Source organism: Tachypleus tridentatus, chromosome 6, assembly GCF_004210375.1.
Source record: "Tachypleus tridentatus isolate NWPU-2018 chromosome 6, ASM421037v1, whole genome shotgun sequence".
NCBI classification, from domain to species: Eukaryota; Metazoa; Arthropoda; class Merostomata; order Xiphosura; family Limulidae; genus Tachypleus; species Tachypleus tridentatus.
The window spans coordinates 20,990,092-21,006,074 of NC_134830.1; the positions used below are offsets into that span (position 1 = coordinate 20,990,092).

Genomic DNA, 15,983 nt, shown 5'->3' on the forward strand with positions numbered 1-15,983 from the left:
ACGTTTTTACTATGTAAATTATATTACGTTATTTAGATTTTATTAATTTATTTGTACATCTCGTAGTTATTTAAAAAGCTATGTGGTTAATCATTCTAACGCTCCAGAGAAGGACAGAGAGTGGCTTAGTGATCAGCGCAAAAACTCTTGAAACAGAGGATCTATGGTTCGCGTCCGGTTGCTGCAAAAGTGTGTACTTCACATTGAGGCCTAAGTGCATTGTCAGAGTGGCACTCGAGTATCACTATTTAAACCAATAACTGTTTATTTTGTTCAAGCTACTATGTGTTAAATGTTTCTATTGGGAAAATTTGTTTTCCTTATTTGTGGTCACACTGCAACTTGTATATTTAATAAATATTATATGACACCTTTAGCAATTCTGAAAAATCCTAAAAAAAATCTAATTAGAAAATATACAGGTCCTTCCTTTCGAAGAAAGCATCACTCTGTGCATTTTTGTAAAATAAGCACGTGTATTTTTATTATCGAAGGTTAGGGGAAAAAAATAATAATCTCATGAAAAGTACTGTAAAAATCATTTTATAAATTAGAATTTATTTTAAAATCAGATTTTTTAACGATTGTTATTATGTCTGAACTACCTGAAAAGTTATTTCATTCAGGCGTGTTTAACATATCTTGCAGTCACAAGATATAAACTGTTATATTATAAGCAAGCAAGAAATGAGGCCTTGCCAATACAACTTACAACTTTTCTGTCAAAAAGGAGAACAAAATGAGGCCTTACCACTTGTGATTTGACTGTTGATGTCATAATGCCTTGAGAGTTAATTCTAAGAATATGTTGCACCAAACCAGATCTTCTATTAGCATTAACATATCTGTAGTATCATGATAACTATTAGCATCATAGCATTGGTAGCATCCAGGGGTGGATACAGGATTTTTTGGTGTGTGTGGGGGTATTATCGACTAAGTAACAGTGACTTAAACCCGACCCCAAGTCTGAGGTAGCTCCTTGTTCCTGGCGAAATTCCACTCAGTGGTCTACGTAATCAAAAATATTCTGATTGAGATGATCAGTACTTTATATTTCTGATTTCCCATTAACCTACACAATTTTGGTATGACCAGTGGGTGGATGTATCCCCCCTTTGTATCCATCCCTGGTAGCATCATGATCAGGATGGGATATTAAATCCCATACAAATAACGGAGCCACTTGTCCCAGACCCACCATCTAATCCATATTCATAAAAGCTAACTATAAACGTAACTAGTAGTTGTGATCACCAGAGGATGGCTTGCCCCGAAAGCTGCAGGTGGGATGGACTGCCAAACTAATACAAGGATGAGTTGATTGTATCCTGTTTTTTCTAGAGAAGTTAACTAGAAATCTGACCAGTAAACTCTTGTTTGTTATTCCTGTATTTCATGCATGTGTGTGTTTTCTTATAGCAAAGCCACATCAGGCTATCTGTTGAATTCATCCAGGGGAATCGAACCCCTGATTTTAGCGTTGTAAATACACAGACTTACCTCTGTACCAGCGGGGGGCATATTTCATGTAAATTTTAAAAAAAGTTGAAAAACAATTATTCTTTATATATTAATCCTGTATGAAGATGTTCTTACGAACATTTTGGTCTCAGCTGAATTATCTCATGAAAGGTCAAGAGCATTTGTAACAAAAGCCGGACAGAATAATAAGTTCGTATGTCAGATTTCGATCCATGTTTACTTGAATAGTTTGAATGGAACTAACAAAAATTTAATCTTCGAAATGTTCTTGAAGAACATTTTTTATATATTTGTTTGTTTTGAATTTCTCGCCAGTCTTGGCACAGACTATAGAACATGTAAGGAATGTCTTTATATATAGTTGGTACCTCTGTTATTTATAGTGTAAGGAATGTCTCTATATAGTTGATACCTCTGTTATTTATAGTGTAAGGAATGTCTCTATATAGTTGATACCTCTGTTATTTATAGTGTAAGGAATGTCTCTATATAGTTGATACCTCTGTTATTTAAAGTGTAAGGAATGTCTCTATATAGTTGATACCTCTGTTATTTATAGTGTTATCTTAAGGTTTCGTGTTGGTATGATCACTTTGTTATTTATAGTGTTATCATAAGGTTTCGTGTTGGTATGATCACTTTGTTATTTATAGTGTTATCTTAAGGTTTCGTGTTGGTATGATCACTTTGTTATTTATAGTGTTATCTTAAGGTTTCGTGTTGGTATGATCACTTTGTTATTTGTAGTGTTATCTTAAGGTTTCGTGTTGGTATGATCACTTTGTTATTTGTAGTGTTATCTTAAGGTTTCGTGTTGGTATGATCACTTTATGGTTTATTATGTTCCTAAAGATATAACTGATATTCTAGCAATACGAGTTAAAAATAAACAACAGTTACAGGAATCCATTAGTTCCTTTTAACTTTTTCATGTCATGGAAATCAAATCACGCTACTGTAGTTCTTAATCGATTTATTCTTATAACAAAACCGGTTACAAAAGAGCGGAAGGAAAGTTTAATTCCAGCTACTTTGCGTTGCCATGACAGCAGGACGTTGATTTCTGTCGTAAAGAATAGACAATAATGTACTACGTGTAGCAGGTATATTGCTGCTTACCAATATTCCCGCGAGATTTGGTGTACAGGTAGGTAAATGTATTCTGATAGACTGCTCGATCAATCGCTTCCACTGAAATCTTTGCCTTCTACTCGTAACTTGGCAACGTTAGCTGTTTTGTGCTATAAGTGATCGTTAGATGTAAACCAGCTAGAATTATATCTAACTCATTGCGCACTATGGACGTCTTCATGTTACCAACTGACATACTGTTCTTCCCACTAGCTCTACAGCCACCAGTAATGGGATGCACGTTCAAGGGGAACCATTACAAGGTCGGCGAGGAATTCCATGATGAATGTCGATCTTTGTGTCATTGTGGTCCCGACTTGGAGGTCAACTGTGCGCTCATCGAATGTCCGCATCACTTTCCACCCCACGTGACCGAGTGTTTAGAGTGGCATATAGATCCTAATTTTAAGCCAATACCACCCAACTGTTGCCCGCCTCCAAAATGCAAAAATGGTAAAAAATAGCAACAGCTTTATCATGGTTAAATTTAATATAACCTTATTGCATTATCTCGTTTAATCTAAAACATTTAAAATAATTTATGAAATAAACAACGCTTTAGAAATAGGTGAATAATTTATTTAATTTTCACACCTGCTATTCTTTATCTTCTTAAATCTATAATCGTAATATATAAATCATCCTTAGTTTTCGTAAATGTATTAATAAGTGTGGTATTCTGTGTTTGTGTGTTTATTTTCAGTCTATTCAATATTTTATTTGCGTAATAAATTCTCACCATTCATAATTCAGGAAAACAATTATTAACGCTATAGACGCCACTTACCACAATCCAGCGAACACTACTTTCTCAGTAGAGCACAAAACACTACGCAAGAGTCAAAAATTATTACACGCACGTTAATACACCATTTTGATTTAAGGTTTGAAGCCAATGATCGAGGTTCCAAGTTTCGTATGTTCACTGCTTTTGTTTATGATATAACGTACAATCTGTAAAAATTAACATTCGCGGGTTCTTTCATACTACCTCCCAGTGGGTCAGGGGTAAGTTTAAATACTTTTTAACGATTCACTGCCTTGAAGAAAAGACAGCCTATACTTTGTTTTAACGCAGAGTTACTCAATAAAGTTTCTACTACAATTCGAAACTAGAGATCCTAATGACAATACTGACTTACCTGTTTCAATAAATATAGTGTTAAATAGTCTGAATATATAAGATATTCCATGTATTTTAGAACATTGTAGCTAATATGTACTCCCGAAGAAGTGGGATGGGTCAACAGTCACTGGCTGAACGTTACTTGTCAAATTTGTTATTGGTCAAAATAAGCTGGTAAAATAGTATTTATCATAGTTTTTTTTAATCAGCCTTTAACTGAAAATCAGTATATGTAATAAAAAAATATTTCGTCTTTATCTCTAAATTATGCAATCGAAATATTTGCTCTTTTAAATATTTAAATAGTATTTAAAATACTATTTTTGGACTTTATCTTTACAACTAGAGTTATAATAGATTAATAAGTGAAAGAAATGCTTATCATTAGAACTATTAGATAACGTTGGTAAATTTAAGGCAGATCCAAATCAGATTCTATTGTTTATTTCCATAACTGCTGGATAGAATTAACTGTTTTACAGTCAAGGGCCCGGCATGGCCAGGTGGTTAAGGAACTCGATTCGTAATCCGAGGGTCGCGGGTTTGACTTCCCGTCGCACCAAACATGCTCGCCCTTTCAGTCGTGGGGGCATTATAATGTTATGTTCAATCCCACTATTCGTTGGTAAAAGAGTAGCTCAAGAGTTGGCGGTGGGTGGTAATGACGACCTGCCTTTCCTCTAGTCTTACACTGCTAAATTAGGGACGGCTAGCGCAGATAGTCCTCGTGTAGCTTGACGCGAAATTCAAAACAAACACTAAAGTCGGTAATGTTAAGGAAGATTTCACTGCTTCAAAATGCACCCGTTAAACACAATACGTTACGTTGAACCAGATGTAACTATTTTTAATGTAATTGTAAGAAATTATGATATACAAAATCAAATTTCGACGTAAAAGTCGCGAATGTTCACAAACTGTATATTTAGAAATTGTTACACAGAACTAAATTATATTTTACTAGAAAATTCGTAATGTGTTAGTCAATCCTCTGATGGTTTTTTAGAAAGTAAAATGTTTTTCTATCTAAATATTTTGAAATATGGGTTAATTTGAGTTCTTTAATGCAAATTTTTATTACTAATTTTAAAAAAAAATGTACTTCTGTAGATGGGTCCTGTCGTTTTAACGGGATAAAAATCAACAACTTCCAGCGTATTCCTGATGAGTTATTAGACTGTGGAACGCGATGTGTTTGCGTCAACGGTAACGTTACATGTGAGAACAGGTGCCAACCATTGGGTAATATTCCTCCACCTAGTCTACCCTGTCCACCAGCCCTAGCGTACAAAGGACATCTTCCTGGGGACACGTGCTGCGTGCACTGGATATGCAGGGAGCCACATGCATCAGGTATTTAAGATTTTGTGTGACTTTATATAGGTAATTGATTTTGAGTTGAAAGTTTTATTTGTAGTTTAATAATACAAAGCAAGAGATTTTGAGATAGATGGGATTCATGATGCTTCTTAATACAATATTTATTAAAATTTAGTTCGTTGTAATATTTAATAAATATGTAACGTTTCGCTGTGCCAAAATTTCTTTTCGCTCTTAATATAGCAGCACAATGTACCTTAAACAGAATTTCTTGTTATGAGTAATCTCGTTTTCATAAAAAATATTTTTTTTATTTTACAGTTTACAATTTTTATAATCTAAAAGTAGTTTGTCTCCTGGAGTGTTCTAGGAGAGAATAGACTTAGGTTTTACTATGTGCTTAGTTTTAATTACTGTTTAGCTTATAGATCTATTTGTGTGTGTTTGTTTGAACATAATTTGATATAATTATGCTCGATTTTATTATTTATTGTTTTCTTTCAATATTAATGACTTTTGTTACTAACATAATCAGTTTTATCGGGTTTGTTTTTGTCTTTAATGTGTTTATTTTTATCAGCTCCTGTTGTTGTTGTTCGCGTACTAGTTTTTCTAGTTTACTCGATAATACTTCTACGTCACTTCCTATACTTCTACGTCACTTCCTATACTCGCCTTTTATAAAGTTTTTCGCACCTCATTGACTAATCTGTTAGAATTTGAAGGACATATTCGACTTCAACACTTACTTTTGGAAAGTTGAAACCGAAATCTGGACTCTCAACAGAAACAGAGTATTTTAACGAATCGTTATCCAGAAACTTTCCTTTTCCTAATTTTTGTACGATGTATATTTACATTCTACTTCCTCACGTGTTTAGGTAGAACTCTGGAGAATGTTAGTATCGTTGCATTAAACGGCACCACTGTGAGAGTGCGCTTCACTCTACCATCTCTCCTGGTGGGGCTGGTGGGTCATGCCGAGCTCCATTACACTACCAATCCTACCATTCCTCGCCCAGCGTGGTTAGTACAGAAGTTTGCCCGACCACAGCGATTGTTTGACACTTCGAACATAGAGTATTACATGACTAAACTACGGCCAGGCACTACCTATTTCTTCCAGATTCGAGTTATCATGGAAGCATTGCGTGGAGGTCCGGAGAGCGAAGTGTACAAACTGACGTTGCCAGGTAAGTTGAGCTTAGTGGAACTAAAAATAACTAGTAAACAGAGTTATCTATTTATAATTGAAGTATTTTAGATTTTTTTTCAAAATATTTAATTTTAGAATAATCACAAATTAATATAGTTTCATGAATTTACTTATTTTCACTATTAAAATGCAGTATTAAAATATAGTATCACATTGCTTTACGTTCTTTCAGAAAAAGTGATTAGTTTTTTGGGTTTATTTTGAATTTCGCACAAAGATACACGAGGGTTATCTGCGCTAGCCGTCCCTAATTTAGCAGTGTAAGACTAGAGGGAAGGCAGATAGTCATTACCACCCACCGCAAACTTTTGGGCTACTCTTTTACCAACGAATAGTGGGATTGACCGTACATTATAACGCCCCTACGACTGAAAGGGCGAGCATGTTTGGTGCGATGAGGACTCGAACCAGCAACCCTCGGATTACGAGTCGAGTGACTTAACCACCTGGCCATGTCGGGCCCAAAAGTGATTAGCCAAATTAACATATATACCTAAATCCTTAATAGCATACAACATATTCTTTTATGAGGAATATTAAACTGGATAGAATTTGGTCCAGTCTTCCGCTGTTACAGCGGTAACTCTACGGATTTACAACGCTAAAATCAGGGGTTCGATTCTCCTCGGTGGACTCAGCAGATAGCCTGATGTGGCTTTGCTATAAGAAAACACAAACAGAAATCGTTCCATGTAATATTTACCGTTAGTTACTTGCGTTGGAAACAAATGCACTTTGTTTGCAAATAGTTGTAGACATTTTAAACTATCAATTAATGAAAGTCAAAGATCTTCAAGTCAAGATTTGTTGTATTTGACCAATTTAAGCTTGAGTCAAAAATTAATATTTTATTAGCACGGCGATTGTTCAGCCAAAAGTACAGGTTATATTAGGGACACCTAGCGAAGATAGGCCTCGTGTAGCTTCGCGCGAAATTCAAAAGATTGTTTATTTTGGTTTTTGAATTTCGCACAAAGCTACTCGAGGGCTATCTGCGCTAGCCGTCCCTAATTTAGCAGTGTAGGACTAGAGGGAAGACAGCTAGTCATCACCACCCACCACCAACTCTGGGGCTACTCTTTTACCAAGGAATAGTGGGATTGATCGTCACATAATAACGCCCCCACGGCTGAAAGGACGAGCATGTTTGGCGCGATGGGGATGCGAACCCGCGACCCTCGGTTTACGAGCCACACGCCTTAACACGCTTGGCCAGGCCGGGCCTCAAATTCAAAAGAAACCAAAACGAAAATAAACATCGAAACTAAATGCTAACATAGGAAATCCTAAAACATTATGCATGCGTACTGAAATGATGACTCAACCGGAGTAAAAAAAAGTCTTCAATAGCTCCTAAAAGTATATGTGACTCACTCTCTGTAGAGCATTGTGATTTTTTTTTAAACAAGCCTAAATTTTCGAGCATCTAAAACTGAGGAAGAAACAGCCTCTCAAAGAAGGCTAGGGGAAAACAAAATACTTATGATGAAAACCATGTTTTGCCACTGAATGTAATACATTCTTTAATTACAGTATCATAATAACTGAGGTTGTATTCCATCTATATGAAGTAATCAAAATGTATTATTACCGAATTTAATAATATAAAAACCCACACGTTACTTGGGTGTAATGGAAGACCCTATAATAAAACTAAGTTTGATGTGCTGTTTTATCACGAAAGATCCAAGAGAAAATAGTCATTGAACTTGCATACCTGAACACGTTGGAATATATTTCCTTCCAACAACTGGAAGCCAGCAAGGGGTAACACTAATCATAATTTGAACTTTCTGTTCGTCAAGCTCTGATTTGAGAATAATCCACCGAATTACTGGATTTGCAGTGCGACGTTTATGTTGGATGCAGTGCATACTTGACCTTGAGAATACACCAAGTATACTGTTTAAATATCATAACTATATTTGCAGAACTTACGTATTATATCGGGGAAAAGTTATGCAATTCGAATGCACGTGACAGCAAAAACACCTGCAGAAGTGGAGAAAGAGAGCAGCAGTGATCTTGTGATGATATAGAATCTGAATTGTAAGACTACCAGTATATACTTTATTAAATATCAGAGATCTTGTGACGATATAGAATCTGAATTGTAAGACTACCAGTATATACTTTATTAAATATCAGAGATCTTGTGACGATATAGAATCTGAATTGTAAGACTACCAGTATATACTTTATTAAATGTCAGATATCTTGTGATGATATAGAATCTGAATTGTAAGACTACCAGTATATATTTTATTAAATGTCAGATATCTTGTGATGATATAGAATCTGAATTGTAAGACTACCAGTAAATACTTTATTAAATGTCAGAGATCTTGTGATGATATAGAATCTGAATTGCAAGACTACCAGTATATACTTTATTAAATGTCAGATATCTTGTGATGATATAGAATCTGAATTGTAAGACTACCAGTATATACTTTATTAAATGTCAGAGATCTTGTGATGATATAGAATCTGAATTGCAAAACTACCAGTATATACTTTATTAGATGTCAGATATCTTGTGATGATATAGAATCTGAATTGTAAGACTACCAGTATATACTTTATTAAATGTCAGAGATCTTGTGATGATATAGAATCTGAATTGCAAGACTACCAGTATATACTTTATTAAATGTCAGAGATCTTGTGATGATATAGAATCTGAATTGTAAGACTACCAGTATATACTTTATTAAATATCAGAGATCTTGTGACGATATAGAATCTGAATTGTGAGACTACCAGTATATACTTTATTAAATGTCAGAGATCTTGTGATGATATAGAATCTGAATTGTAAGACTACCAGTATATACTTTATTAAATATCAGAGATCTTGTGATGATATATAATCTGAATTGTGAGACTACCAGTATATACTTTATTAAATGTCAGAGATCTTGTGATGATATAGAATCTGAATTGTAAGACTACCAGTATATACTTTATTAAATGTCAGAGATCTTGTGATGATATAGAATCTGAATTGTAAGACTACCAGTATATACTTTATTAAATATCAGAGATCTTGTGACGATATAGAATCTGAATTGCAAGACTACCAGTATATACTTTATTAAATGTCAGAGATCTTGTGATGATATAGAATCTGAATTGTAAGACTACCAGTATACTTTATTAAATCTGAATCAGAGATCTTGTGATGATATAGAATCTGAATTGTAAGACTACCAGTATATACTTTATTAAATGTCAGAGATCTTGTGATGATATAGAATCTGAATTGTAAGACTACCAGTATATACTTTATTAAATATCAGAGATCTTGTGATGATATAGAATCTGAATTGTAAGACTACCAGTATATACTTTATTAAATGTCAGAGATCTTGTGATGATATAGAATCTGAATTGTAAGACTACCAGTATATACTTTATTAAATGTCAGAGATCTTGTGATGATATAGAATCTGAATTGTAAGACTACCAGTATATACTTTATTAAATGTCAGAGATCTTGTGATGATATAGAATCTGAATTGTAAGACTACCAGTATATACTTTATTAAATGTCAGAGATCTTGTGATGATATAGAATCTGAATTGTAAGACTACCAGTATATACTTTATTAATTGTCTCTATATACATATATTCCTTTTCAAATTTTGTTTAAAATATCTATTGCTAGTGGTGGCTTGTAAATCGAGTTATTTAGAGAAACAAATGCGGAAATAATAAAACAAAGCAAGCCCTTAAAATAAACCGATATTCTAATCATGAAAACTGATTATGAAGTGGATTTACAGATTTTAATCTGCCTTCTTACTGATCCGCTGGTTCGTTGTTTGGGTTTTGTCCTATCGTCAATTACCCACCACCCCTTGACATTTCCCACGTTCCGCTCTTCACTTTCGACAGCTACAAGTAACAAACGCAAAATACAATACCACCAACTAAGCAAAATTACAATTATCAAGACACACAGCAAATCAATGACGGTCTGTTATATCGTGACATCTTGGCGACTGGGTCGACTGGGTATCTTGAGAAAAAGCCTTTAAAACGATTGAAGTTACGTTTGCAAAATCGAAACCGGACAGTTGTGTAATCTGAAGTAAACGCTTACAAAAAGAGAAATTTGTAAAACTCGTGGTTGACATTTTCCTTGAGTTTGTTTGTTTGTTTTGAAATTCGCACAAAGCTACTCGAGGGCTATCTGTGCTAGCCATCCCTAATATAGCAGTGTAAGACTAGAGGGAAGGCAGCTAGTCATCACCACCCACCGCCAACTCTGGGGCTACTCTTTTACCAACGAATAGTGGGATTGATCGTCACATTATAACGCCCCCACGGCTGAAAGGGCGAGCATGTTTGGCGCGATGGGGATGCGAACCCGCGACCCTCGGATTACGAGTCGCACGCCTTAACACGCTTGGCCATGCCGGGCCATTTTCCTTGAGAAACTGGATATATTAAATCCAAATAAACATCAGATATTTATATATACATTTTCGGCTTCTACACACAAATTCTTTAGTAGTGGAGTTGAAACGTCATCTGATGCTTAAATGGAGCAATCAGTTTACACAACCATTGAAGGGTTCCGGTAACAGTTGAGAGAATATGGAACATTAACTGGGACATCTAATGTGAGCACAATGTATAACAAAGAAAGCAGTGACAGCAGTTTGTACATAAAAACATTCAATAGCAACTTCTGACAGCTACTGCAAGAAAGTGTAACATTTAGTTCAGACGGCTAGAATAGAATAAATATTTCATGTGGTTATGATAAATAATACCCAGAAACTGTTGGTTGGTTATCTGGCGTTTTATTAGAGAAAAACAACAGGACTACTTGCGCCAAACAACCGGTATAAATTAAACAGTAAAAGAAACAAATAAACAACTAAATAAACCTCCAAACTCGTACAGAGTGAAAGAAGCCAATGACCCGTAAAAAAACCCAAAACACGATCAATCCAGGTAGTGTCGCCAACGGCAATATACAACGTAAGCGATAAACCCCGAGACAAGTCGAAAACAATACCACAGTCGTAACGACAACACGAAAGATTTTCGTACATCGGAAAGTGTGACAGAATCTTATTTCAGCTGTCTCATAGAAACTGAATGGTGTGGATATAACGTTCACTTCACAAAAGAAACGATAGGTGGTTTTCACAGTTAGTCCACAAAGTGTGAAAGTAACAGGTAGTTATAACACTAAACAGGAAGTGTGAAATGTGATTCATTGAGCCAATACTCGAGACGTGTAACGGATGACTGACAGATGCTGTGATTTATAACATAAATTAATCGGCATATAGTTTAATTACACAGGAATTTCCACGACCTGCTCGCCTCTCTAACCAGAACCTACAGAGGGATCTATATCCTGAATAATACCAATTCATTTTGGCCAAGAGATAATTAAAAAGGGGATATTTAAAGAAAAATGTAATAGACAACATTTATTCTTGGTTAATTTACAGTTATTCATTTCAAATTCCTTTGTTGTTGTTTCTTAGAACAATAAGTTTTGTTTGGTTTAAATTTCGCGCAAAGCTACACGAGGGTTATCTGCGCTACCCGTCCCTAATTTATCAGTGTAAGTCTAGAGGGAAGGCAGCTAGTCATCACCACCCACCGCTGCTCTTTTACTAATGAATAGTGGGATTGACCGCGAATTATAACGCCCCCACGGCTGGAATGGCGAGCACGTTTGGTGCGACGGGGATTCGAACCCGTTACCCTCAGATTACGAGTCGAGTGCCTTAATCACTTGGCCATGACGGGCCAGTACAATAGATTGTCTGCACTATGTCCACTGCTGGAATCAGACGTCAGTGTTGAGTATTGTTAACTGATAATTTACAGCAGAAACACCTGCAGTATATTTAATTAGAAACGTTATATAAACATAAGATATTTTGTTACGATAAAGCTTGAATTATAGTAAAGTTAATCTTTTTTTCTTCCTAGTCACGCAACAACATAAACAATTTATTAACAACGTTAGTTTCGAGTTCATATAGTTACATCAAATGTTGCAAACACAAAATACCACAAAGAACCCGCTCTCCACATTCGAGCAGACATGATAGTAAGATCTGGGAGGAGCTTCATGGTTAGAGGTCACCACAAAGGACCCGCTCTCCACATTCGAGCAGACATGACAGTAAGTTCTGGGGGGGAGCTTCATAGTTAGAGGTCTTTCTTTGATAGGATTTTTAATTGAATATGCCATCATGCGTTTAACGATAGCAACTGAAATTGAATACGCCTGCTGATAGAAAAACTTCGATAAACATTGACAAATATTGCAGTTTATGCCACGCCCAACACGTCCGAGCTATGGCGGTGGTGGTCAAACCTGATATATTAACTGGAAGGTATGGAAGAGAAGATTTTTTATTATAATATGCACTTCGGATATCAAAAGCTAAAAGATAAAAGTGAATTATAAAACTTATATTAAGTTCAACTAACACCCATCAAGTCTTACACTGCTAAATTAGGGACGGCTGTAGCACTAGTAGCTTTGTGCGAAATTCCAAAACAAACAATAAAAAAGGGTGTATATGTACAGTTAGTATTCTTTCCTGTGGACAGTTCTATTAATAAAGACAGAGAATGTGAAAAAGCCGTGCAGTTCTACTTGTATACCGGACAAGCACATGCATACTCTAAAATCTTTTGTATCTACAGTCGTACAGAGAGTTTTATTAATAATGTTCGATATTTAACCTATTTTTCTTTTCACTTCAACAGAAATTTTCATTCCGCCGTCCACAACTACCCAAAGTATCACAACTACGCGGGAAGAGAAAATGAAGTTAACATTACTAAGTACCGAACAAAGTGTTGAAACTACTACATTGCCCTCTTTACTTGTCTTAGACACCAATATGAAAGTGGATTCTATAAAAACCAACAGTGTAAACGTCTCATGGCGAATGTTTCAACCCAAAGAAATGAAGTTCATTGATGGACTTATTTTGAAATACAAGTTAAAAGACGAGGCTAACAGTGAGTGGAAAAAAACTCCCATAATCCACCGGGAAGTAGCGTCATACAAGATTCGTGATTTGCAGCCTAGTTCATCATACATGATTGAAATGGAATTTAAGATACCTCCAGATGTCCCTACTCACGTTATGTCGAATATGCCGATGGAAGTGAAGACCTTACCACAAGTCACAGGTAATGATGTGCTGTAATAAAATCTCAAGCACACATGATATTTTCAATAATTTCTACATTGATGTGTATTATAATACTAGGTTAATAATGTGTTTCTAAATTACTGACATAGCAGATAGTTTTATTTTTTCGTAATTAAACACCAGAGGGAAAAACTTGTGGTTCGCGTACGAAATATTTCGTATTTGAATGTACAAGGTTTATAAAATGGCAAGATAAGTTTGTGTATTTAAAATGATCAAAACAAATAATGGACTTGTCTAGACTGCTTACGAAAGAAATTAGGTTCGTGGTGTTATGAACGAGTCTAATTTTTGTACAGGGCGTCTCAATGATTGCGAGGTTAAACCTATTTCACAACACACGCTGCGCAACAAATACCTCGAGTACAAAACATAGGTTCAATTGAATGGTCTTATCAAAAATGACAAACCAATCAACATATCTATCAAAAGATCTTATCCAGTGATTCTTTTAAAACCTTGGTATCAAGGACAGGTATTAGAAGTGAATAGGGTGACGGTATTTTAAGTATTATAAACAAATGAAGAGGCTTACACTGTCATATAATTTATCATGTTATTATTATGATTTCAAATAGTTGAAATTTTAACTTTAATTTAGATGTTAATTGAATATCGATATAAATCAACTTTATTATATTTCCTAACAAGATTGATACACCCGGTTCTCTTTCTTAACCTGAATACATTTTAATATACTATCAATAATACAATTTATAATACCGATTATTAAAAATAACAACTAGTATACGAAAGTTTTACAAACTCGCAAACAATCTTGAGACTTCTATCTAATCTGGAACTAAATGTTTTATCGATAGTTCACGATGAGCGAACTAGATTCGAATTGATATCAATACGATCCACTTAACGGCTTTATTTTTCCCTGGTCTTACGTGAGGTTTTCACAGCCGACGTTATACAATATCTTCGTAGAAATACTAAGGTTTTGTTTGTTTGTTTGTTTTGGAATTTCGCACAAAGCTACTCGAGGGCTATCTGTGCTAGCCGTCCCTAATTTAGCAGTGTAAGACCAGAGGGAAGGCAGCTAGTCATCACCACTCGCCGCCAACTCTTGGGCTACTCTCTTACCAACGAGTAGTGGGATTGACTGTCACATTATAACGCCCCCACGGCAGAAAGTGGTGAGCATGTTTGGCGCGACGGGGATGCGAACCCGCGACCCTCAGATGTTGAGTCGCACGCCTTAACACGCTTGGCCATGCTGGGCCGAAACTGTTAATATAACACAGAAAAATAATTTAAAATGAATCAATAACTTAGAAAAAAAAAATGAAGCACAGTTTATAGATGTCAGAAAACGTATCATGGTTTTAATTTGAGAGGAAAGCAGTTACAATAGGGTGAACATGGTACGCCCACTCAGGGACCATTCGGTGTAGAGTTCGTAGGGCCTTTCGTCAATAGAATGTATAGTAAATAAAATACGAACTCTTTGATATTTCGTGAATTTCCTAATTTTACATCATTCTTCGGAAGACACGATGTACTGTGATAAAAGGGTTAACTAAACAAGCATGTGGAATGAAACGTGACTGTTACACACTCTAAGTGTAGTTAATCCAATAAGAAATGTCACTAAGCAAAAAACCCATTATACTCATCAATTGCAGGCCGCATGCCAACGTGGACTTTCACTTATTTTTAATTCTCAAATCTCTAGGGCTATGACGTACAAGTTATTGCTATTAATCATATGTTAACTCGCTTTATGTAATGCATTAGTACTTAAGCATTAATATAGGAAGTTTGTTTTCGCTGTAAAACTTTAACAAGACATTGATGTAACTAGTTAATTAAGTGTAGTGGTTATATTTTCGTTTTACACGACAGACAAAATGTATGCTCTATAAATACGTGATCTATTGCATATTCTTACTTAGAGCATTTATATTAACAGAAGAAAAGATGTTCTATACTGCTCTTCATTTGGAGAAAGTTGGACCTCATTCGACTGATCTGTTGCTATCAGGCCTTCCTTCTCCGCACGAAAAGCATATTCATGTTGTGAAGCTGGTATACAGAAATCAAACCGATTCCAGTGAACATTACGTGTTTAAGATACCCGAAGACCATTTAACACTCGACAAACTCAGACCAGCCAGCAGGTAACGACCGATTAATGTCGGTTCTTATTAGAATGAACTGTTACTTAAGTAATATAAATTTTGTATGGATATGGTAACAGTAAAACAACTCTAGAGAGTAAAGTTTTGTTGTTGTTTATTGTAGAAAGTAGGATAAGTAATTAGGATCACACTACACTTGATTAGACAAACCACTGATTTAAGATTTGACTTGCATTACTGCTGCCATCTATCGCACATTATGTACAATTACCCATATTTTTGTTGAAATTTCCTTCAACAATTTCGTATCAGAGAAAATATTCTAAGAAAATAACGCTATCCTCTGAATATACATTGTTTATTGGGAAATTTAACAACAAAAAAGTACACTGAACGCTTATTA

The 15,983-nt window shown here is 35.3% G+C and overlaps 1 pseudogene across 1 annotated transcript in view; it reads left to right on the forward strand.

Annotated features, from left to right (window-relative positions):
- The window catches only part of LOC143252071 (uncharacterized), a 94,458-nt pseudogene that overhangs the window by 73,137 nt on the left and 5,338 nt on the right, over positions 1–15,983 (forward strand). The window contains exons 12-16 of the transcript XR_013028810.1: positions 2,830–3,069; positions 4,853–5,095; positions 5,944–6,255; positions 13,036–13,467; positions 15,412–15,619. The product of XR_013028810.1 is annotated as an uncharacterized LOC143252071 (transcript). The remainder of the gene's footprint in view (positions 1–2,829; positions 3,070–4,852; positions 5,096–5,943; positions 6,256–13,035; positions 13,468–15,411; positions 15,620–15,983) is intronic.